The sequence below is a fragment of the Limulus polyphemus genome, unplaced genomic scaffold (assembly GCF_000517525.1).
Source record: "Limulus polyphemus unplaced genomic scaffold, Limulus_polyphemus-2.1.2 Scaffold1046, whole genome shotgun sequence".
NCBI lineage: Eukaryota > Metazoa > Arthropoda > Merostomata > Xiphosura > Limulidae > Limulus > Limulus polyphemus.
Window position 1 is genome coordinate 208,130 of NW_013666656.1, and position 24,789 is coordinate 232,918.

Sequence of the window (24,789 nt, forward strand, 5' to 3'; positions counted from 1 at the left end):
TCGGAAACTATACTTAAAAGTATTTTACTTGATTTATTTTTGTATAATATTTCTTTTTTAGATCGTTGCCCTAGCATTCTTACTGCTGTCAGCCTTTCTGTGAAGCGCCACCTAGGACAAGCAGTGTGAAACAAACTTTGCTCGTGAAGCTTTCGGTATTCAGTTGGTGCAATCACACCTAAGCGCGTGAGTACGTGAGTTCCAGTCGCGTCTACATCGCTTTCAGTGCTGCTACAAGTACAATCCACCCGTTTTCCGTTCGAGCAAGACTCTGTAATGTTGTAAACAGTTCGAAGAGTGTTCGGTGGTTGCTGTCGTCATTCGAATCGTGATTGTGAGAAAGTGTTAAACAGAAATTTGCTCTGTAAGTCTAACATAATATATAATATCTGCAAGGGGAAAAAAATAAGGAACATGTAGATTTGTTTTCCAGTATTAATGATTAGGTAGCATTGTTGATATACATCAGCAGAAGGCTAAACGCTAATGGAAAAACGTTATACAAGATAATTTCTGCTGTCTGAATTGAACCAGTTTCACCCAATTTACTGATCTCTGAACTAAAGTACTTTTTTTTCTGTCACAGTAGTGTAAAGCTCCATAAGAGACTGCTTGAAGTCTGTGCCGTGTAGCTCTACCTCGATATATTACATGAGAGTAAACTGTTTTTTGTATGGTTAGATGACGTTTATGTTGGCCACATTTTTACTCTTTTTAGAAGAAGAAGCTTTTGCAAGGTATGAAAATGTTAACATTTACTTTTCTTTCCAGTCTTTTAGAACTTATTTCACAAATCAGCATCTTTTAAGATTAAAATTAAGGAATTAAAGATTAAGGAATACCTTGTACAATGTATGATGTTGAAAAGTGTGAAACACACAAAATGTCGCGAGTTGTCTATTAATAGGGTTTCTTACGCATGAAAGTTTAGGTTTAGAACATCAGTATTCAGAGATTTATTGTACTCATACTTTCTGTCTTTATTTGTTTGTTTTTGGTAAACAAACACTTGCAAGGTAAACAAAACAGTGGTCCTTAGTAAGGATGTTTCTATATACTCTGTAACTGCCTGCTACTGAGCACTGGAGGTTCCTATGGTGATGATTTTCTGACATGCATTGTAAATGCTTACTACTAAGCACTAGAGGTTGATGTGGTGATGAGATTCTTACATGTATTATAACTGCTTACTATTGAGCACAATAGTTTATTATGGTGACGATGTTTTTCACCCATTGTAACTACTTATTACAAAGCACGAGAGGTTACTATGGTGATGATGTTCTTACATGCATTGCAACTACCTGCTATTAAGCACTAAAGATTAATATGTTGATGATGTTAATCGTTTCGCAAGTGCCTGTTGCTGAGCGCTGCAAGACACTAAGAAATTTTTACATACCTTAGAAGCACGTAGTTTAGAACAACTTAAAATACTAGAAGCAAATGAATATATATAACAAATCAATCCAAAATGTCAGCAATTATCAGTTTAGTAGATTTCACTCTCTTGAATTCCGTTATTAACTTTGATAAAGCGTCTACATTTTGGGTTCTAATGTAAAATGTAGATATTTGATTTTATTACTAATAATTTTAAAACAGCTTTCACCAAATGTCAGTATAAAATTTTCACAGACTAGTCAATATGAATCTTTTTTGAGAATTAAAACCAATTTACGACGTCAGTGCTATATCAAAGACAAAAATTAAATATGGAATAATCTCAATTAACAAATTCCCCGGTGACTTCAGGACTTATAACGTTAAAATTCATACAACCCATTGTGTAACTTTGCGCTTATAAAAGTAGGTAACTATACGTATAGAACTATCGTATGAACAGCATCAGGGTTTATAATGACCTGAAAGGTTAGGGAAATTGTTGGGGGGAGAAAATGTCAGGGAAGTCTAAGAAGTTCAATTTTCGCTATAAACACTGCCACATAGTAAGAGCAGGCTACTGGGATGCCACGCGTGGTACAAGCAGCCACTTACTTATTATATAATGCAATGAAAGCTATATATTTCACCACAGTGATAATTCATCGCTACTTCTGTTCACTAAACGACTTTAGTGCATTATATAGCTATTATTAATTGGCTACGCAGGTTTTTAATTTCAGTATTTCTTTGTTTTCAAGATTGCAATTTACAATTTCAATATAAAATTAGTAGATTATTATAATGACCAGTGGCTAGAAGACATATTGAACCATGACTTCATATCTTAGTCATTAGATTTACGTATAACAAAATCTAGAGCTACTAAATTACAGGAGAATGCTAGTTTTAGTGTCCCTACTGAAAATTCTTGTTTCTTTGTTATTAATCACAAAGCTACAGAATGGGCTATCTATGCTGTGTCCACCGCATGAATCAAATCTTGAGTATTAGCATCATAAGCTCTCAAGCTCACCATTTAGCTAGAAAGAAACAATGCCGAAAGACGTTGAATATCAAAAGAACTTATCAGCTGATTCGGCATATATTTCTTTGAAGTCAAGTACCTGTTTCGATCGCAATGAACTATCAAGTGAAGCAACTGAAAACTCATTCCAAAACGGAGAATGAAGTGACACCTGTCGAACTTAACAATTTGAACACCTCCCATTGGATGATAATATCGTAAAAACTGAGTAAGTTACAAACATGTCTTTCAACTTTCACTTGAATGCCAGTCAACTGTAAAACAGGTTCCTGTAACAGCTAATCAATTTCAAGTAAGCAGTCCTAAAGTGGCTTATTTTGTGTCTTGTGTTTTGCTAATCAATTTCAAGTAAGCAGTCCTAAAGTGGCTTATTTTGTGTCTTGTGTTTTGCTAATCAATTTTAAGAAAGCAGTCCTAAAGTGGCTTATTTTGTGTCTTGTGTTTTAGCTGCATACTTTTGCGATATTATATGAGGATTATGTTCTCTGTTTCGACGAGTCATTAAACAAAGTCTGAATGGACAGATAGACCATGTAGATTTCTTTCTTTTTTTTTGGGAAATGTGTGTGTGTTTTATAGCAAAGCCACATTGGGCTATCTGATGTGTCATCTAACCCTTGATATTAGCGTTATAAGTCCGTAGACTTACCGCTGTCCCACTGGGGGACTTGCCGAAAGCAACTGCTAACGACCTTCTCGTGAAGTTCAAGAGAATGTCCTTTGCCACTTTCTAAGCTGTTACAACTTATGATGGGCAGGCTTTGTAAACCACAGTTGTATGGAGATTCATATGAAAACAAGATCCATCGCAGATCTTGTCTCAACCAGCTACCATCTTGGACTCTAATATGGCTGCCATCGAAAACCAGCATTATTCAACTACATGCTTTAAATGTACATAGAGATGTCATATAAATATCTAAAGTTTGGCGTACATGTAGCTTTTAATATGGACATTCGTGTAAAAGCAAGATCCATCGCGGATCTTATCCCAATTAAATCATGACCATCAGCGCAAACCAACATAACTATATGCTTTTTATTTACATAGAAGTGTCATCTAAATGTCTAAACACATGTTGTCTTGGACAGTGAGTTTGGTTTTAACGCTTGAATAAATAGATAATTCTAATTTTAAAACGCACTGCTAACAATTACCAGTTTACTACAACATCCGGAAACCAAGTGGGCAACAGCAAAATCGTAAACAAAGCATTTAGTTATTATTAACCTGAAGGGGGGTGAATTGTTCAGTTTTATTCCTCTTGATAAACACAGACTCATCCCGCGCAGTCATGGAGAGGCAAATACCAGACTCATCTTGCATGCAGCCAACGAACACTGATGTTGTAATCTGTCAATTACCCATGTACTCAAGTTACACATCCAGGAGCTCTGAATTGCCTTTGTAGTTGGCTAAAACTCCTCATGCATCTCAGCATATGGCATTTCTTGGTACAAGCACGTGCAAGGTATTCTTTCACGCTTTCATGGGTTGCGATACAGTGTCTGCCTTCTCTCGATGAGGGAAAAAAACTCCATTTGATACATGGAATGCTTTTCCTGTTGTAATCACAACATTTTCAAAACTTTCAGAAATACCAACAGAAAATCATTCAGGAGGAACTTGCAATGATGGAGTGGTTCTTTGTATTAATGTACAGCTAAACTTGCCCAATTAGAATGTGAACCAGGCCCACCCAGCACCCTTTGCCCAAGGCAGATATCCTTCCAATGCAAGCTGTTCTTGAACACTATATAAGAAGAGCTGCTTACCAGGCTGGTCATATATGGGGGAAATCACTAGTACCTGAACTGAATGTACCGACTCCTGGTGAATGGATTTGGGATCAAGCGGACCAAGGTTGGACACCTTTGTGAATAATCCTACCAGAGGCTGCCAACTCTTGCAACTTTATGTTTGTGCAAAATAGCATGCAGGGATCTAGAAAAATACTACATGGTTAGCTCGCCTTGCACTGCATTGTATTTCTATGTCAGAAAAATTTGCCACCAAGATTAATGTTTAGAAGGTCCATGATGGTTAAAATAACTTTACATTGTCTTTGTCTACATTGGTGTAGATTATTTGGATGAATTAAATCAAATGATTCTTATAGAAAAAATTACAATAATGTTTAAAGTTTTTAAACATTAGTTTTTACTTTTTTAAATGTGATTATTATTTTTGTGTTTGAGGAAAGTTGATGATAGATGACGTTTCCCATTGTGTTACACGTTATACAAGTTTACATCTTAATGTATATGTTATATAATTGATAAAACTGTTTGTTTTAAGACGTTCATATGTGGCTAGTTAAATTTGCTTCAGTGAAATAAAATAATCTAGTAAAGATATCTTTAAGATTTTATTGCCATGTGATATAATCTATCAACTGGACTCACAATGCTATTTGTATTAAAAAGAGGTCTAGACATTAACTGATAACCACAGTGAAACTAGAAAGCTTCATACACTAAATTATATGCTATAATCAAACTCTCTGACCAGTAAAATGCGGTTTTGGATATTAAGGTAACATTTGTATGTACATTTAGTGGTGTAAATTTGCACAAAACTGTTTTTGATGGTGGCCATGTTGAAATTCAGTATGGCAGCTGTTTGGGACAAGATTTGCAATGGGTCTTGCTTTTACATGAATATGCACATGAAAATCTATCTATATGCCAAATTTTAGATAATTAGATGACATTATTATGGGCAATTGGAGCAAATATTTGAGTAATGTTAGTTCTTTTTATGGTGGTCATATTGGAATCAGAGATTGCTGTTGATTGGGGAAAGATCAACGATGGCTCTTCCTTTTATATGAAGCTCCATGTCAAAATCTATAAGTATATTAATTTTCATTCTTCACAATTTGATCAGTTCTTAGCTTATCTGCTGGACCACTACTGGATCTTGACACATGTGAAATCTATAGGACTTTTAAAACAAGCCTGCGGCAGCGTAGGATCATGATTCCATCTTATACGTATATATTACACGTTTTAAAGATTTACCAGCTTGATGAGCTCTTTACACAACTGTCAAAAATAGTGCACTCTGTCCTTTCAAAATGCAAAATGTTTCCACACAGGCATTTGGGTTTGGTGTTGTGAAAAAATGTGTAAAGAAAGTTAATATAATTAATATTAAATTAGGAAGAACTATGAAGAATGCATCAAAGAACCATCTTATAAAATGTGAAATGGTTTGTATCCTTAGAATATCAGCTGTTCCAGCGCAGATTTCAGAATTCTAAACCACCAAAACATTTTTTTCCTACGAGGAATCTGATCATCTGCAAAAAGTGTTTACTGCCTTTAAACTGATGATATTTTATTTCACTTCATCCAATAATCTACTTGAAACTAACAAACTGAACATTAGTTTTGTAGAAATAAAACTTTTCAAAAAAGCTAAAGCAAGTGACCTTGAAAAAGGCTGAATTCCGGTTCCAATGTCAGAATATGACTATAGGGACTCTCAAGAAGTTGATCGATAATAAATTGGATATAACAGCCTATTCTCTCAACAAGACGAAAATTGGACAGATGATATTGTTGTTGTTTATTATTTAGCACAAAACTACACAACGGGCTATCTGTGCTCTGCCCACCACGGATATCGAAACCCGGTTTCTAGCGGTATAAGTCCGCAGACATACCGCTGTGACACTGGGGGGCAAATTGGACAGATTAATGAATAATGTACTTGAGAGACTACATGCAACAAATCAAATCAAAAACACCATGGCAGAAAAGGAAATTGAACAATAATCAGCTTTGTCTGAAATTTCGAAAATATCAAATCAAAGATCAATCTAATAACTACATATAAAAACAAGAGGGAATCCTCAACAGCCGCAGCACTTGAAATTCTTTAAGGCAGGATTAGAGTAAATTAACCTATGAGACCATTTTTCACCTTTTTTATTATAAATATTTTTGTGCCAGCAATACCAAGCGTGGGTCACACGTATACCCGATTCGATTTTATTACTCATCAGGGGCCTGGCATGGCCAGGTGTTTAGGGCGCTCGACTCGCAATCTGCGGGTCGCGGGTTCGAATCACCGTCCCACCAAACGTGCTTATCCTTTCAGCCATGGGGGCGTTATAATGTGACGGTCAATCCTACTAGTGATTCGTTGGTAAAAGAGTAGCCCACGAGTTGGCGGTAGGTAGTGATAACTATTTGCCTTTCCTGTAGTTTTACACTGCTAAATTAGGGACGGCTAGCGCAGATAGCCCTCGTGTAGCTTTGCGCGAGATTCAAAACAAACAAACAAACAATGCTCATCAGGATATCTATCAGCCTACCCTCAAATTAAAATTCTTTAAGGCAGGATTAGAGTAAATTAATCTAAGAGACCTTTGGCGAAGCAAATACATCAATCTAGAGGGTTTGCCTGAGTCCAAAATCGTAATTAGATCTCAAATCGGTCAAGAGATGACGAAGCTATGAAAAAGTTTGTATTTGAAAAAGTCAGACCTATTGTATGAGCCACTATGCCGCGGCTAATAATCTGGTTAATGTATAGGTATATTGGTAGGTGAAAGGAAACACTGAGCTTTGGGAGGTAGAGAAACGTATATTGGTAGGCGAAGGGACCTACTTTTAGACTGTAGAAGGCAGTGAAACATATGTTGGTAGGCGAAAAGAATTATTTTGAACTGTAGAAGGTAACGAAAGGTATGTTGGTAGACGAACTGACCTGCTTTGATCTGTGGAAGGTAATGAAACATATATTGGTAGGTAAAAAGAACTGCCGTGGACTTTGTGAGATAGCGAAACATATGTTGGTAAGCGAAGGGAACTATTTTAGACTGGGAAAGATAGCGAAACGTAAGTTGGTGAGTAACAGGAACTGCTCTGGAATGTGGAAAGTAATGAAACATATTTAGGTAGGCAAAGGAAACTACAATGGATTGTGCAAGATACTGAAACCTGTATTGGTAGGTGAAAAGAACTACTTTGAGAATTAATAAATCTATGCTTCATTTTCCCGCATGGAAATGTATTAATTGTGGGCAGTTTCTTCATCAGTAAACGTATTCTAAACGAAAGCTCACATGGAGAAATATAGATCCTAAGCGTCGAGTAAACGATGCTATATCAGAGGCAGGATGTACTGAATATGTTCCTTTAGACTGAAGGATAGTGCAGTTAAAAAGTCTGCACGTAAACTCTACCAAGAACAGTTGGTAGCCAGTTGTCATTTGCTTCGTGAAGACGAAGAACAGAAGGAACAGATAAAGAGACCAAACAAGAAGAGAGCTAGAAAAGAAGATCAGATGGAAGAAGAATCATATGCAAGGAAAATGAAAAAAATATCACTCATGTTAAAAGAGTAATTGAGTACTATCACATTGAGTGCTATTGAAGCGTATAAGAATATCTGAAAATCTCGAGGTAATGTTTATGTAAATCTAGGGTAACTGATGAATGTATTTTGTTTGCACAAAGTAGAATAGCGTTTTACATAAAATATAAATCTTTTTTTTTCTTTCAAACAGTTTTTGTTCTGAATCTTGTAAATGCGAGTTGCGTAAACACTTCCATGTCTCAGTTGAGAAAATTAACAGTGTATGATATCCAGTTTCTTCAGTTAAGGTGGAAAAAAATTCAGAATATTTGATCACTAATATATGATGCTCGATACGGAGCGTGTACATGAATGGAACGTCCGTAGTTTAAGCCCATGTACGTGACACCTTGGTGTATCAGGATGTATGCGCGTGTGCTAAGTACTTACTTTCGTTGTTTAGCTTTAGAGAAAATTCATTATTTTAATCTCTAGTTTTAATTTTTCTTTGAATCTTTCGTAATTCCACCTTAACTTGTAAAAGTGTATACTATTGGAACAAGTGATTCCAATGACATAATCAAGACACTAATATGTGGATGAAGTATGTAGAACATTTTAATCGAGGGATAAAATGTAAATATTTTCTAAAGGGAGGATATGTAAAATCGTTCCGGAAGCAGAAGAAAATTTATGATCAGGGGAGGAAAATTTAATTGGGACATTTACATCACGATTTTAAAAAAATACAACGATAACTACAAAAAATCAACAAAAACAACAACGACATATATTTTCATGGGTAGTAGCCTATACGACTGCCTAAGGCTAAATACTATTTAGAAAAAAATGGTATTAGTTAAGAATTAGTTTACTTTTCGTCTACTAATCAGCTGCCGTCTCATACATAATTTCTAAGAAGAATAGCGTGTGGTTGCAGAAGCCAGATTCGATCCTGGATCATCTTGTTAGAAAGGATACAAACTAATTAGTAATTAGACTTAGGAGATCCTATATGTTATTAATCATTAAACGATTAATATCCGATCGCCACAAATTTAACGCAAGTACAAAATACACATAACTGTAATTTACAAAACATTTCAAACTGTTTAGAACGTTATTGCAAACGGGAAGTTTAAAACAACACTGCAGCAACGTGAGGGTTATGTAGAAATCCCCTTCACCAAATTTGAAGATTTAATGCATTTTAAAAGAGTATGTAAATACACTCTGTGGGCAAGTAAAACACGTGTATACAGTACACTCAAGTAGAATATGTACAGTACAGATTTATTGTGGACAGGTGAGATATGTAAAGTGAACACTTATTATGGACAAGTATAGCATACGTAAGTATACACTGTGGACGAACAGATTATGTAAGGAACACACTGTGGACAAGCAGATTATGTACGGAACACAATGTGGAGGAGTAGGTTATGAACGGAATATATTATGTACGGAACACAATGTGGAGGAGTAGATTATGTATGGAATACATTATGGAGGAATAGATTATGTACGGAACACACTGTCCTCCACATTGTGTTCCGTACATAATCTATTCCTCCATAATATATTCCGTTCATAATCTACTCCTCCACAGTGTGTTCCATACCTAATCTGCTATCCACAGTGTGTTCCTTACATAATCTATTCCTCCATAACGTATTCCGTACATAATCTACTCCTCCACAGTGTGTTCCGTACATAATCTATTCCTCCATAACGTATTCCGTACATAATCTACTCCTCCAGTAGGTTATGTACGGAACATAGTGTGGAGAATAATAGATACATTATAGTAAACTGATTTTTGATAAGCCTAATCAACAAGTCACGTGAGAACTACAGCCTATATAAAGCCACGGAGGAACGGCATGTATTAGAACTATATTTTGACATTGTTTGGCGATCGAAGGTGCCACAATAAATAATCGCTCTTCGGAAGGGTGTGTAACAGTCCTTTCCAATGCAAAATATTCATGCACTCAGATCATAATGATGTATTCAGATCGAGGATTTAAATTTCGAAGACAGGAATATACCTTATACTTAATGGTATTGGAAAACAAAGGAATATGGATCAATTTGGGGCACCACGACCATTCAGAAGGAGCATTCCTATAAAACAATAAAATCTACATATTCTACTTTATAGAGAATATCCAACATACATGATAGATAATTAAACAAACGGTCCATTAAATGCAATTGGTTTTAAATCTGTGTGTGAAAGCAAGAAAATACTATGTCTGGCAATTGCGTTATATGTGCTTATTTTTGTTTATTTTCTGTTGACGTTTTTTACTTTAATTTCTCAGAGGGCCTATAGGTGAAAAACATACAATCAAACAAAAATCACATGTCAAACTACGATAATTGGCTACTTCGTCAACTAAAGCTTCACAACTCAGTTTCTTCATACCTGGACATTTATCTATCAAAAGCAAAAGTTATGTAACTATGTAATAATTTAACTTCATACCCGATTCTGATTATAATCTTCATTTAACTGCTCCAGAATTCTACATTAATATCCGTATTTTAGCAAAATGTTTACATTTAAGTAACTAATTATTTCCAGAATCCTAGATCAGATTGCATATCTTACGAACATGTTTTAAAAACTCGCATTTTATAACTCTGGATTAGAAGCCTTAGTTTAAGTAACATGTTTTGTGTTTCGAATGTTCGCGAAAAGCTGCTAAAGCTCTACTATCTGTGTTATCTGTCCATAATTTTCAACTGATAGACTAGAGGGAAGGCAGCTAGTCAACAGCACCTACTGTTAACTCGTGGGCTACTCTAATCGCGTAGTGGGATTCAACCATCACTTTTATAAATCACACTTGGGCCCAAAGTGCGGATCACGATTTTTTTCGGCAACGGGACGCGAACATTAGATTATGAGACTGAATAAAGAATGTAATGTTAAAAATATAATAGGTCTAATACTAATGCCTTATTATAAGTATAATTAATTATAATCATGCTTTGCTAGCTTTGAAGGGAATGTTCACACCATAACAACTTTTGTTGCAACAAATACAAGTGGCCTATATAAATTTAACTCCGACCACTGCTGTGTTTGTTATGTCCCAGCTGGTCTGATGAGATCTGTATTGAACGAAACTCGTCGTCAACAATGGACATAGTATGGTTGAAATACTATTATACATCTTCTTCTTGAAAAACCATAAAGGATATAATATCTAAATATAATAGGCCTGATACTGATGTCTTATGACAAGTATAATTAATTATAATATAATTATCGTCATCTCAGAAGAGATGTTCACACCATAGCAATTGTTGAGTAAACACTTCTATTTTTCTTCATTTTCACTATTTCTATCACGCCAGTGTATTGTTAATTATCATATGTTAGGGACTTTCAATTATTGTATTAAATAAGCCACATTGTTAAGCTACAGTTTACTATTTATAATAGGAATATTGTTAGACGGTATATAACAAGTAAGGCATATCATTCTACGAATTTTCGCGAATAATCATAATGGCGAATTAGTTGGAATGATAGAAAGTAAACTTGAAATTCCGAAAACTGTGATTTTATTCACAACCTTAGAACAACAACCATTTCAACAACCATGTTCATGTTGTTGAAATATCGCACTTTAATGATTATCTAAAGAGCTGTTAATAAATATGAAGTTCTTTACTCATAAACCTTACTTGCGCCGCTGTATGTTATCAAAGAACCTCCTGAAATAGCTAGGTTAAATGTATGTGCAATCTATAATATTTTTATCCCGCTTAAGCTGTTTTCATAACATTTATAGTTTCAATTAAGATTATCCTAAGTCACCGCTGTCGTAGTGATTTTAAGTTTGTTTGACTGTAAAATTATATATAATTATAAAATTATCAAGCGGTAAAGCTTGAGAGCTTATAACGGTAGAATTCAAAGTTTGATACCTGTATGGACAAAGTGCAGATGGCCCATTGTGCAGCTTTGCGCTAAAACACAAACTGTAAAATTATCGTATAGCATTAGGTCTAAGAATTTTGGTCTTAATACTGAGATTAAATATAGATCTCGAAGTTAAATGTATATAATAAATACCATTTAAATAATAATATTTACAATAAGAATAAAAATTACAAAAATAAAAGGGAAATATGAATGTTAAATTAAGTTTTAAAGCACATGTAACTTAGTAATGGTTTAAAGTAGATCTCATCCACTTAATTTCGAACCCCCCCCCCCCCAGTGGCACAGCGGTATGTCTGCGGACTTACGACGCTAGAAACCGGGTTTCGATACCCGTGGTGGGCAGAGCACATATAGCCCATTGTGTAGCTTTGTGCTTAATTCCAAACAAACAAACACAACTTAATTTCGACAGCCAAAAAAAAACATGTTAGTAAAATCAAGCGCCATTTTGTTGTTGGTATGTAGAATAGATAATGTAAGAGACACGGTTCACTTTCGGTAGAACGCCATTAAAATATGAAAATTACCAGATTCTTAGTTCTTCACCCTTAAACGTGGTTTATATCAAATCTCGTTTCACGAATTGATTATCAGGGTTGTCGTCACGGTATAAATTTGTAATAAAAAATTGACGCTCTAATTTAATTTACCTGTCCTTTAACTTGTTATCCACTTGTTTGAAGATCTCCACATTCTAACGGAATTATTTTTTACCAAACTATACACTAGTTTCACTCAAGATGATCGTCAGTTTATGCTAGTAATGGTACTTCTAAGCCAACTTGACTTATTTGTTAGAAAAGCTGAGGTCATGGCATTATAGCAGCCAACTAATAAACAATCCTATTGAAGGTTGTATATTCTCTAACCACAGTCTGAGGTAACAGGGGTCATGACGTCACATCCGCGAAAATTAGTAACAATGCTATTGAAACTTCAATATTGTCTTCCGATAGGCTAGCGGTAAGTTTACGCTAAAATCCTGGGTTTGGTTCACTGCTATGGACAGAGCATAGCCAGCCCATTATGTAGCTTTTAATATTATTTAACCATTTTCTCGTTTCTTGAGGCAGTTACGACTGATATTACATTTACCATTTGTTTGTTCGACTTTGTTATTTATCTTATGTGGTTACAGATAAAAGTAGCCATTACCAAATTGAACATTTGCTTTACTTTTCTTACTTTCATAAATAGTTCATTTGATTTTTACAGCTAACAAAGTAATTACCTCAAGTAAGATTTACTGACCGATTTCTTGCAACTTTAGGTTGGTTTGACAGACCAAGGGTGTGATATATCTTTACAGCTATAAGTTATACATTTGGTTTTCTTTCTCTAGAAGATATCTCCTTCTCCCCCCCCCCCCTAATCAGGTCTTTTAATAACCAGTTACTGTTCTTTGAAGGTTCTGTATCCTGATCCTTTTTTTAGGGATCCCGTTTTAATTTAGATGACTTTTATTAATGTAATATATAATACAACTTAGGTATGTAGTAAAGACATATAGCTAATACAGTGGAATGCAAGTTTATCATGTGACCTTGATCATTGTATAATTAGTTGAATCCAAATCCTCGTATAGGTCGTGTCTTCGTTTGATTGGTGACCCTTAGCTTGGAAATTCAGACACATAGATAATAAAGAGAATCTGACAGTTCACCATGGATTTACTTAGAGCTTGCTGTGGATCTACTTACAGTTCGATACGGATGTATTGGTAATACGGTATTGATTTACTTACAAAATGCTGTGAAATTACTGGAAGCACGGAATGGATTTACTTGCAAAATATTATGATCTTACTGGTAGCACAAGGATTTACTTGTAGAGTGCTGTGGACTTACCGGTAGTACGGGATTTTACTTGTAGAGTGCTGTGGACTTTTGATAGCACGGGAATATATTTGTTGAGTAGTGTGAACTTACTGGTATGGATTTACTTGCAGACTTCTGTGAAATTACTGGTAGCACGGTGCTTTACTTGCAGAATCCTATGGACTTACTGGTAGCACGTGGATTTACTTGTAGAGTGTTGTGGACTTACTGGTAGCATGGTATGGATTTACTTGCAGTATACTGGGGACTTACTGGTAGCACAAGGATTTTCTTGTATACAGATCGTTAACACTTTTACTATAGAAACTAAAAGGAAAATAAGTAAGGATTAAATTAATGTTTCATAATAAGTTTCTTTTTTTTATCTTCCAATGTTTAAAACTTTAAACTTGTTCCTTTAAATTTGTTTATTACTCATTTTCATCGTGATTCCCTTAAAATGCTTCGTTCTCAAAAAGATTCAGGTTGAAGTAATATCTTGTATACTTCCTCTGTTAAAAGAAGTAACTGCCGATCTTCTTTTCGTATAACATATTTGTACAAATACGATGGCCTACTGGTTACTTTCAGTTAACTTAGATGTATAACGTATGCGACATTCTATTAGTTACTGTTGAACTCAGTGGTATAGGAAGGAGCTTCAAAGTGGGGGTGCTTGGCTAGACATGGATATTTTACAATGAGGTATTACTAAAAGCAGCTTCCGTGCTGCCAAAGGCAGCTCAAGCTAGGCGGGTATGGGGGCATGCCCTCCAGAAAATTAATATAATAATAAAATTTACAATTGTTACATAAGTCAAATGTGTAAAAGTGGGGGTGCTACAGCACCGGTTCCGACGCTTCTGGTTGAACTCCTCTGGTGATTAAACTGATGCTATATGGTCAACAATTTACTTGTTAATATGTAATACGGTGAATGACGCTTTGATTTTACTCCCACCTGAAGTTTGTCTCTCAAATAACGTTCTATAACTCAAATACATGTCGTTAATATCAGCAGTATGATATAATATAAATACGAAAATCAAATTCCCGTATTTGTAAGGAATACTGCTCGTGAATACAGAAGTAGATACATGGTTTGCATGTAACCTCACGTGTACTCGATTACTCATAAGTTGATTTCTAACGAGTTGATATTTTTTGTCTCCTGGATGTTTCTTGAAGTAAGGAGAATTTAGTTTTACACTTGACGTTCTATAACTTGAATTAATGGTTGTCAAATGAACAAACAAAACAAATGACAATTGTGAGTCCTAGAACTTGTTTGAAACCTAGACAGGCTTACACTTTTCGTAATGAACGAGCGTACAGGTGAGTTAGTGTACAAGCAAATTCTCCACCCCTCCCAAAGGTTATATGAAGCTCTATCCGATGACTTTTCTTGTGGGACAGGTGTGCCTAAGTGGTTAGAGTGTCTGAACTATGAATCAGAGGATTCTTGATACGCGACCCCACTCTGCACTTTGGGATCCTGGGTGTGCTATATGACTAACGGTCAAATCAGACTTTTGATCAGAAAAGTGTAGCACAAGAGTTGGCTGTCATTGCTGTTGACTAGTTTCCTTCCCTCTGATCTATCATTTTAAAATTAGGCACAGCTACGCGGAAATAACTGTTGTGTAGATCTGGGCGAAAATTTCGAAACAAAGGCTCCCAGTGGCACAGCAGTGTGTCTGTGGACTTACAACGCTAGAAAACGGGTTTCGATACCTGTGGTGAGCAGAGCACAGATAGCCCATTGTGTAGCCTTGTGCTTAAATTCGAACAAACAAACAATCGAAACAAATAATATTTTTGTTATTAATTTAATTGGCTTATGTGTTATACAAGGAAATTTCTGATTTTAAGGTAAGATAGAGTTTAATCTAATGATGTTCATTAAGTATTACATACTTTGTTGGTCTGATATTTATCTACCTATCTATATCTAAACTGACGTGTGATGATGTTCCATACTACAATTCATAAAACTGAAGAGTTCGGTTAATTTCCTGCTTTTCACAAAACGCCATCTAACAGCAAAGTATTGACAAATAATTGATTAATAGCTTGTAGAATGACTCAACATAACTCTTTTAATTTTACTAACAATAAAACGCTCTAATTTGATCACAATTTATGTAACCCTGTTGAAATTAGGGTAAAGAACAACAACGAATACTTGACTTACTAGTGACTAAACTTTTATCATTAGCCACCAGCATAACAAGTGTTAAATGAAATATTTTTTTTAAAATTAGTGCTGATTTATTATGTCTCTGCATGTGTCTGGATCAAGTGAATGAAACATCAGATATTAATGATTCTATGAATTATCTAAAGTTTAGGTCTGAAGACAAAGGAAAAATAAATTAGTGTTGTCTTTCTATATATATATATATCTGTCAGGGATAAGCTAATAAAATACGCATTAAATTTCATTTATATACACTGGGGTCTCTAGTAGCAATAAATAAGTCTGTAAATGAAGGAATTTGTCTTTATTATCTACATAGCTTATCTCAAGTCTCATAAATATTTCAAAATGTCTGATGATATCAATTCTAAAAACGTCACCCAGAAACAAAGATGCTTAAAACTGCACTGTATCTGTTTACAGTATAAGGTCTTATGTAGTTAAATCGTGATTATTTGAAGGCAAAGTGTCAAGACACCTAATATTTTACAGGAGACGGCTATCTGCAATTTTGTTCACATTTCGTTATAAACTTTTCACCTTTAAGATGTCATTTTTTAAGGTGATTTAAACTGACACCAGAGGAGATTAAAAATGAACTGTCAAACTTCTATGATTTTGATGATTGTCTATGAAATTACATTCATTTAATTGTTCAGTAAAATACAGTCATTATACTCTTTAAAGAAACATTATTAATATTAGTTTGTCTAGGAAATAATTTTGTCATTATAATTATTTTATAAAATACTTTACGGTTTTACCCGAATCTACTACTTGGAAATACTGGTAACAGCTCAGAAGTTAAAGAAGAATTAGAATCTAACGAATTTAGTATAAAAAATCCTAGATTTCAAATAAAATTTGATCAGATAGGTAGGCAAGTTGTTTCAAAGTCGGTTGTCAAATGGTTCTGCAGGAAAAACTCTCGTAGTTACTTAGATCTCTCCCCTCCCCCATTAGTGGATGAGTGACAAGTCTACAAGCTTACGCCGCTAAAAATCGGGTTTCAATAGCCGTGATGGGTAGAGAACAGATAAAACATTGTGTAACTTTTCGCTTAACAATAACCAGAAAATTAGTTCTTTAAGCCACAATGTCGAAAAGCGTGCGTGAATTGTTTTAATAGTTGTGATTATTTTTCATGTAAAGTATTATATTACAAATTTGTTTGGGTTTATAGATAAACAATTCGAAACATGCGTTCTTTATTTTATAGAGGCTAGAGCTATCACAGAAACTGTTTCTACTGTAAAATCGTTATAACATAACAGAAAAACTTTCTCGGGACGAATATTTTTCTTTGTATCGTCTAAATTATTTTTAAATAAGATATAATTTTTAAATCCTTTGAGGAAATTTATTCCTTCACGAAAAACTACTACCTTTCATGTGCTCCGTTAGAATAAGCCAATGATGGATTTTAAACGTCTTGTAATAATTAAGTTAAATTAATCAGGCTTATAATGTTGACGTTATATCCTTTAAGATATTGCCTCCCCAGTAGCACAGCGGACTTACAACGCTAGAATTCGGGTTTCGATACCCGTGGTGAGCAGAGCATAGATAGCCCATTGTGTAGCTTTGTGCTTAACTTCAAAAAACGAAACAAACAAACCTTTAAGATATGACAAGTTAATTACCAGACTCGAGTTATTCGTGATCTGGCAAGTTAAACCCTATTCCTTCGTTTCCCTTAATAATTTGAAAACCCTTATTACAATCGTTTGAGTAACGAAACGCTAGTTGTTTTTGATCTGATGCGTGTTTGTTTACGTTATTTTTTACTCAAAAGAGTGAACCAATATTGATAAAGTATTTAAATTATTTAGCGAACAACCTGTTTAATATAATAAAACTTTTTCTTATAATCAAAATTGCGATTTTCGCCGTGAAAGAAACGTGAAACGCAACCCAGGGAATCTTATCATTCGAATCACCACTTGTTACACCCCTCAGAAAAAGAGAGAAAAATTTACATGAAATGGTATCTACTTATGTATTGTAAGACTCACGATTAAGGGCTAAATGCTGATAGCTAGAGAAGAATGGAACCCAGTAAGCATAATATTTATGATAAAAATAATGTATACTTCAGATTTTTACACACTCCTAATGGACAAATTAAGAAGAATGGGAAAAACTGCAGTATACGACTTACACATATAATATATATACTATTTTTTGTTTACTGGTAGTTAACGTTTTGTATTTTTAAAAGCCAAACTTATGAGTATGTATGTCTTAGTTTTCTAAAAAGCCACCAGAAACTGGCTTCTTAATATATATTAGTCATTAACGAATAAAAGCTTAAACTTCGAAACCATTATAAGCTTTGAAAAGCATTAAAAATGATTATTTATATATAAAAATGCACTAATGTAAATTGCTGACCTAATACAAATTTCACCAGTGAATTTTCATTTCAAAGATTGTTGACTTTATTATAAATATCTATTTTTCAGCCACTTGTAAATATATCATCTACGGTTTAATGTAGGAATAACAAAAAATATTAGAATACAGCTAACTAATAAAACTTTTCGGAATTTCATGAAGGGATTTACTCTGTTATCGTTAAACCATTATCCTACTCCGGAACCTGAGTATTACCTTTTACGACGACCACTATTTATAGAATAAGTAACTATAGGAGTCTTTGTTTCTTCAGAACCGAAATTTTAGAATACTTTAATAAATTTAAGGTTTGTTTATTGTTACGCACCAAGCTTCACAGGGCTAACTTTGCTGTGCCCATCACAGGTATCGAAACCCTGTTTTTTTAGCATTGTAAGCCTTCAATTGAGCCGGTCGGGGGGGATAATTTTAAGTATTTTAATGGTAGTATTATTATTTATTTCTTTACAAGTAACGATAAAACTTTCCTGAAATGTTTCTGTAACTTTTACGTCTTATTAGTATGTTTCAAACTTACTGCAGCTTCAAATATTCTTACCATTTTGAAAATAGCTGTACAAGTTTGAATGCTACATTGTACTTTTTGTATTTTAAACAAATTAATCAGGATAAGAAGAAGACAGAGACCTGTTCTCCACGAAGATAGATCAAGTTTGGTTAGTCTACGAAGATTAATTAATTGAAAGGAAAAAGAAGCATGCCTTAGAATAGACCATAGAAAACAATCTAAGAAAAAACAAAATATTGATTAATTTTAACGAAACTCGACCTAAACCTTTCCAATACATTAATCCTCGCCATCTAGCTATCACAGAAGCCTTAGGTTTATAAAACAGCCAGTGATGGCTTGCCTGAGCCAGAATTGCTCACTTTGGGAACAATGAAGCAGTAGATCAACCTGCACTGCGGTCTTTTGAAGAATATAATAATGTATAGGCTCGAAGTAATATGGTTCTAGGGCCCTGGAAATCGCCTAGATGTATTATGTATCACAATGTGCAGTTTGACAGTTTCGTACGAAACTCTTAATTAATAATAACAGTCGGTTTTTATTACCCTTAAGGCATCCTTTAATTGTGGAGGATATTTTCCAGCTGGTAGACCTCACAGTACGTGTAGTGATGTTAGGGTTGGTAGCTACATAAAAAGAGTTAAAAAATAATAATTTAATACGGTATACTTTATTATTAACCAATATATTTTGAATCTGTTTTTTAACTTAACGATCTCAGCGCAAAGCAAATGTTGAAATAATGTACTAAAAATAATATTCTGAAGACCTAAAGTATTTGGTATTTTCAACCTGAAAAGCACCTTTTGTGACACATGGGTTAAACGGACAGATAAGGGACCCATAGGATTATCGTATAGCCGTGCCTAATTATGAACTATTTAAAAAAAGGAGAGCAGGCAGTTAGCAGTACCCGCCGTCTCATTGGGTTCATTCGGCTCTTTGAAATAATAATGGGATTAATTGTCACCTGTATATCGCGTCCACAAATGAAAGTGTGTACGTGTTTAGGGGTATCTCGACTCAAACCTGGGATCCTCCAATAATCAATCTGGCACTAACCATTAAGCCACACCCGACTTAAAGTATTAAACTTAAACTCTTTTTATCGCATTATATTAGTTTGATGAAATTTTTAAAAATTCAGAAATTTAGGAATTTCAGCAGCTGTCTTCGGCTCTATGGTGAAAGAGTTGCTTATAGAGAAATGAAGACTTCTTTAAATGAGGTACAACATATCTGAAAAATATATAAAGTGAGACACCAAAGAACTTAATTTAAAGTCTTAAGAACAATTGATAATTTGGATTTTATAAAAAAAAACAACAGTGTCTTTATAAACTAGGAATACATTACTTGATCTGATTAGAAATACAAGAAATTCTGTTGAACAGAACAATTGCAGGGGGTTGACGAGTTCTTCAGGTAAACAGAACAATTGCAGGGGTTGACGAGTTATTCAGATAAACAGAACTGTTTTGGGGGCAGCGAGATATTTAGATAAACAAAACAGCTTCAGGAATTGTTGAGTTATTCAGATAAACAGAACTGTTTCAGGGATTGACGAGTTTTTAAATAAACAGAAAAGTTTCAAGTGTTGATAAGTTAATCAATCAATCAAACAAACAAACAACAACAACAACAACAAAAAAAAAAGAGAGTTTCAAGGGTTAAATTGATTTAATTGTTATGTGACGTTTGGCATAGTCCCCCGGTGGGACAGCGGTAAGTCTATGAACTTACAATGCTGAAATGAGGGGTTCGACTCCCCTCGGTCGACACAGCAGATATCCCGATGTAGCTTTGCTATAAAACGCACACACTCGTTTTCTACAATATTCTAAGTTTAGGGATGGAACTATAACTTAATCTTGTCTTAGTTAAAACCAAAAAAGTAGATAAATAAAAGTAAAAACCCGAATAACATCAGGTGATTTGGAAGACCCACTTGCCGGAAATATTTAGGTTATCCAGTTTCTTTAATGTTTAAATACGCATATATTCTGCATATATTAAAATGTTGCTGTATTGAGTTAGGAAAAACGAGCCAACGCATACGTGTTAGGGTTGCACAATTTATTTGATTGTAGTAAACACTGTATTATATGTTTAGTGATATAATGCAATTTTTGCTGTCTTCTGGTGATTTAATGCTAACTTCCTGACTTTATACGTTGATTAGATGTTTACTAATTTTTGGTGTTTTTCTTCACAGGCTAAAATAAATGCAGAAAAAGTCACAGTGAAGTGACCTATAGGTGACATTGAAAATCCGAAGGTTATACCGTATACGGTACGGTCAGCAAACTAAATTGAATATTCGGAGGATACACCGTATTGATACAAACAGGAGGATAGATTAAATACTAGAAAGATACATCATAGTGGTACAAGCAGCAGGGTAAAACAAATACTCGGTAGATGCACCGCGGAGATACGATAAGATGGGTAAACTGAATACTCGTAAGATACATCACAGTTATATGATCATCAGGGTAAAGTGAATACTCGTAAGATACACCACAGTTATATGATCATCAGGGTAAAGTGAATACTCAGAAGATACGTCGTGGTGATACGATCAACAGAGTAGGGTAAACTGAGTACTTAGAAGATACAATGCGATGATACGACCAGCAGGGTAAAGTGAATACGCGAAGGATACATAATTGCTAAGTTACCAGCAGAAGGATAAATTGTATCTGAATATCTGAAAACGTTTTCCCCTTGACAACAACTCTGAGTAATCAGGGGTCTCCTTTTTGCATTTTCCTTTTGGGAGAAGATTTGTAAAGTTGGCGCCATCATGTTGGAGCAAGAAACTACAGTTAAGTGGCAAGAACGATGTCATGAACTGGAATACTCATTACAACGATTTCGTGAACAAGCAACAAGGATACGGAGACTGCTTAAAGAAAAGGTATGACATAAAAAAGTAATTTTAAAAATTCAATATGTTATCTTCTTTGCCTCATAATGTTGTTTTGAGATTAGTTTGACAATTTTTTCAAATATATTAGAGTTGTTTATCAAGCTCTCTATTCAATGCTTTGCTATAATGTTTGATAAAAATTCTAAATTAAATATGTACATAACTTAGAGGCTTGGCATGGCCTGGTGGTTAGGGCCCTCGACTCACAATCTGAGGTTCGCTGATTCGAAACCCACCAAATGTGCTCGCCCTTTCAGCCGTGGGGGTGTTAAGTAGTGACGGTCAATCCCACTGTTCGTTGGTAAAAGAGTAGCCCAAGAGTTAGCGGTGAGTGGTGATGACTAGCTGCCTTTCCTCTAGTATGTCACTGCTAAATTAGCGACGGCTAGCGCAGATAGCCCTCGTGTAGCTTTGCGCGAAATTCAAACCAAACCAAACTAGGTACATAACTTATACAGTTAAATAAATACCAAATGTGATTTTTAATTAATAAGATCAACAAGAACGAGTAAAAGATAAAAAACATTAAAGTAAAAACAAAACTGAAATTATTTAATGGTCAATGGTTCTGGTTAGCAGAAGAACTCATGAACCGCGTTTTGAGGTTGAAAACGTATCGTTTCGATTTTCGAACTCAAGAAACGATTCTGTCTGATTTTTGTGTTGTTTTGCGGTAATATTTGCATGAACATGGATTATATAACTTAAACGTTTTCTGAGGTTATGTGCAAGATTATAAATATATATATATCTAATCTTACGAAACTTATCTTATGAAATATCAGTATTATAGTAAGTAAATATCCGTTTTTAACTACAAATACATAAATGGGATAAAATGTATATCATGCGTCGTAACTGTTTTGTATAATGAAGTTTGGAACTTGTCTGCTGCAGGAATAAACTATATTTACGCCAGATCAGAATAATAAACAAGTTCTATGGCGAGGTTGCCAATTAAGGTTGTATTATATACGATGTGGTTATCCTTTGTTTTCTATCCGATACTCAGCCCTGTTGTTTTTCCTATTTTTCTAGACAATATTCAACTTTGCTGTTTTTCCTAGTTTTCTAGATGACACTCAACTTTGCTGTTTTTCCAATTTTATATCAGATAACCAACTTTGTTGTTTTTCCTTGTTTCCTAGACAATATTCAACTTTGCTGTTTTTCCTAGTTTTCTAGACAATATTCAACTTAGCTGTTTTTCCTAGTTTTCTAGACGATAACCAACTTTGCTGTTTTTCCTAGTTTCCTAGGCGATATTCAACTTTGCTGTTTTCCTAGTTTTCTAGACGACACTCAACTTTGCTGTTTTTCCAATTTTATATCAGATAACCAACTTTGCTGTTTTTCCTAGTTTTCTAGACACTATTCAACTTTGCTGTTTTTCCTAGTTTTCCAGACGATATTCAACTTTGCTGTTTTTCCTAGTTTCTAGACGACACTCAACTTTGCTGTTTTTCCAATTTTATATCAGATAACCAACTTTGCTGTTTTTTATCCTAGTTTTCTAGACAATATTCAACTTGGCTGTTTTTCCTAGTTTTCCAGACGACACCAAACTCTACTGTTTTCCCACTTTTCTAGACAACCTCAACTATGCTGTTAGATTTTCGGTTTAACGTACTCTACATTTGTTCATAGCTGTGAGACGAACACCTGTAATTTCTCCAATCCATGGGTGACAGCTGTGTTTATAATGTAGTCAAAACACGTAGCAGCGTATTGAACGAACCCCCTCCAAGTCATTGTTAGAAATCCTAGAGCTTTGGATGCATCCTATCGAAACTAAGGTATTTGAACAGTTAAGGACATTTTTCGGAATCTGATTTTGTTTTGAAATTTCTAAAAAACAGAATGAATATATAATCACATCAAGGATATAGGAACCTGCTAGTGAAGTTGTGTATTATATTTGGATTTTTTACATTGTATTTCATTAAAGTAACTACCAAGTTTAGGTTTTTTTTATACCTCTCTGACGGGGACAATAATAATAATTTATAAGCGTATTTGATTTTTATCTTAATTTATAATAATTGGTTGTTTGTTTCTTCGAAGTTAAGCACAAAGCTATACAATGGGCTGTCTGTACTCTGCCCACCACGGGTATCGAAACCCGATTTCTAGTGTTGTAAGTCCGCAGACATACCACTGTGCCACTTGTAGAATAATTCAGGAATCATGTTTTGAATAAACTTAATATCTTACCATTCAATTCCGTACAAAATGATTTCCTAAACCGTTGTTAAGAATGATTGCAGAAATAAAATTAGCAGGGCATTCATTATGCAATTAAACAGCGACACATTATCAGTTCAAAGTGTGAAAGAAAACAACTGCTTTTTTTATATTACGAACATATATGTAATTTGTTTTATCAGTAATCAACACGGTGTCGCTACATGCGCGTTAAATTCATTTATTTGTTTCCTGTTAAGCACAAAGCTACGCAATGGACTATCTGTGTTCTGCCCACTGCGGATATCGAAACCCGATTTTTAGCGTTATAAGCCCTCAAACTTACCGCTGAGACATAGGAGGGATGCGCGTTAAAATCCACTAAATTCTGGTATTCACATGCTTTCTATGCTTTTATAGTACTTTCAGTTCTATGTTCTTGCTCTGAGGTAAATTCAATGATCATTACAAGAAGTTATTGGTTATATGTCTATCTATCTATACACACACAAGTGATCAAAGCTAATCCTTTCCTAAGCTGCCAGTGGTTTTTATTTCTAATGATGGTGCAATATGCTGTAAAATTACTACTTTGTATACATCTAAGTCAACGCTACTCAGTATGATCTAGTGCACTAGGTTGGCAGTGGTGAGATTTAAAGTTTTTCAGTCAAATGTATCAGAAGTTTAAGTTATAGTTACTGCAAAAATGAATCAACCAAGAAAAAAGTGACGATGAAACATCCAGCGTGGGTAATGAATAACCGAGACAGTGTGATTTCTGTGTTGTTCTTTCCTGTTAATATAAACCCACAGGCTGAAAACTGAGTCAGTTTCACGTGCTGGGTGTTTGGTTGGTTGGTTGGAAGTGAAGTGACTGTGCGTGTAGAACTCTCCACCAACTTACTTGTTAATGCTACTAATATGGCTGGGGTATCCACTGTTCTCTTAGGAATTCAAAATAATGACCAAGAAATTCGTTATGTATAATCTCAGTTATCTACGTAATCCAAATTAATGA

General features: G+C 34.6%; 1 long non-coding RNA gene across 1 annotated transcript in view; it reads left to right on the plus strand.

Moving 5' to 3' along the window:
* Positions 1-204: 204 nt before the first annotated feature.
* LOC111086363 overlaps positions 205-24,789 on the plus strand; it is a 119,257-nt gene continuing 94,672 nt past the window's right edge. Inside the window, exons 1-2 of the long non-coding RNA XR_002611088.1 lie at positions 205-737; positions 20,868-21,572. This is a non-coding gene — a long non-coding RNA (uncharacterized LOC111086363). The remainder of the gene's footprint in view (positions 738-20,867; positions 21,573-24,789) is intronic.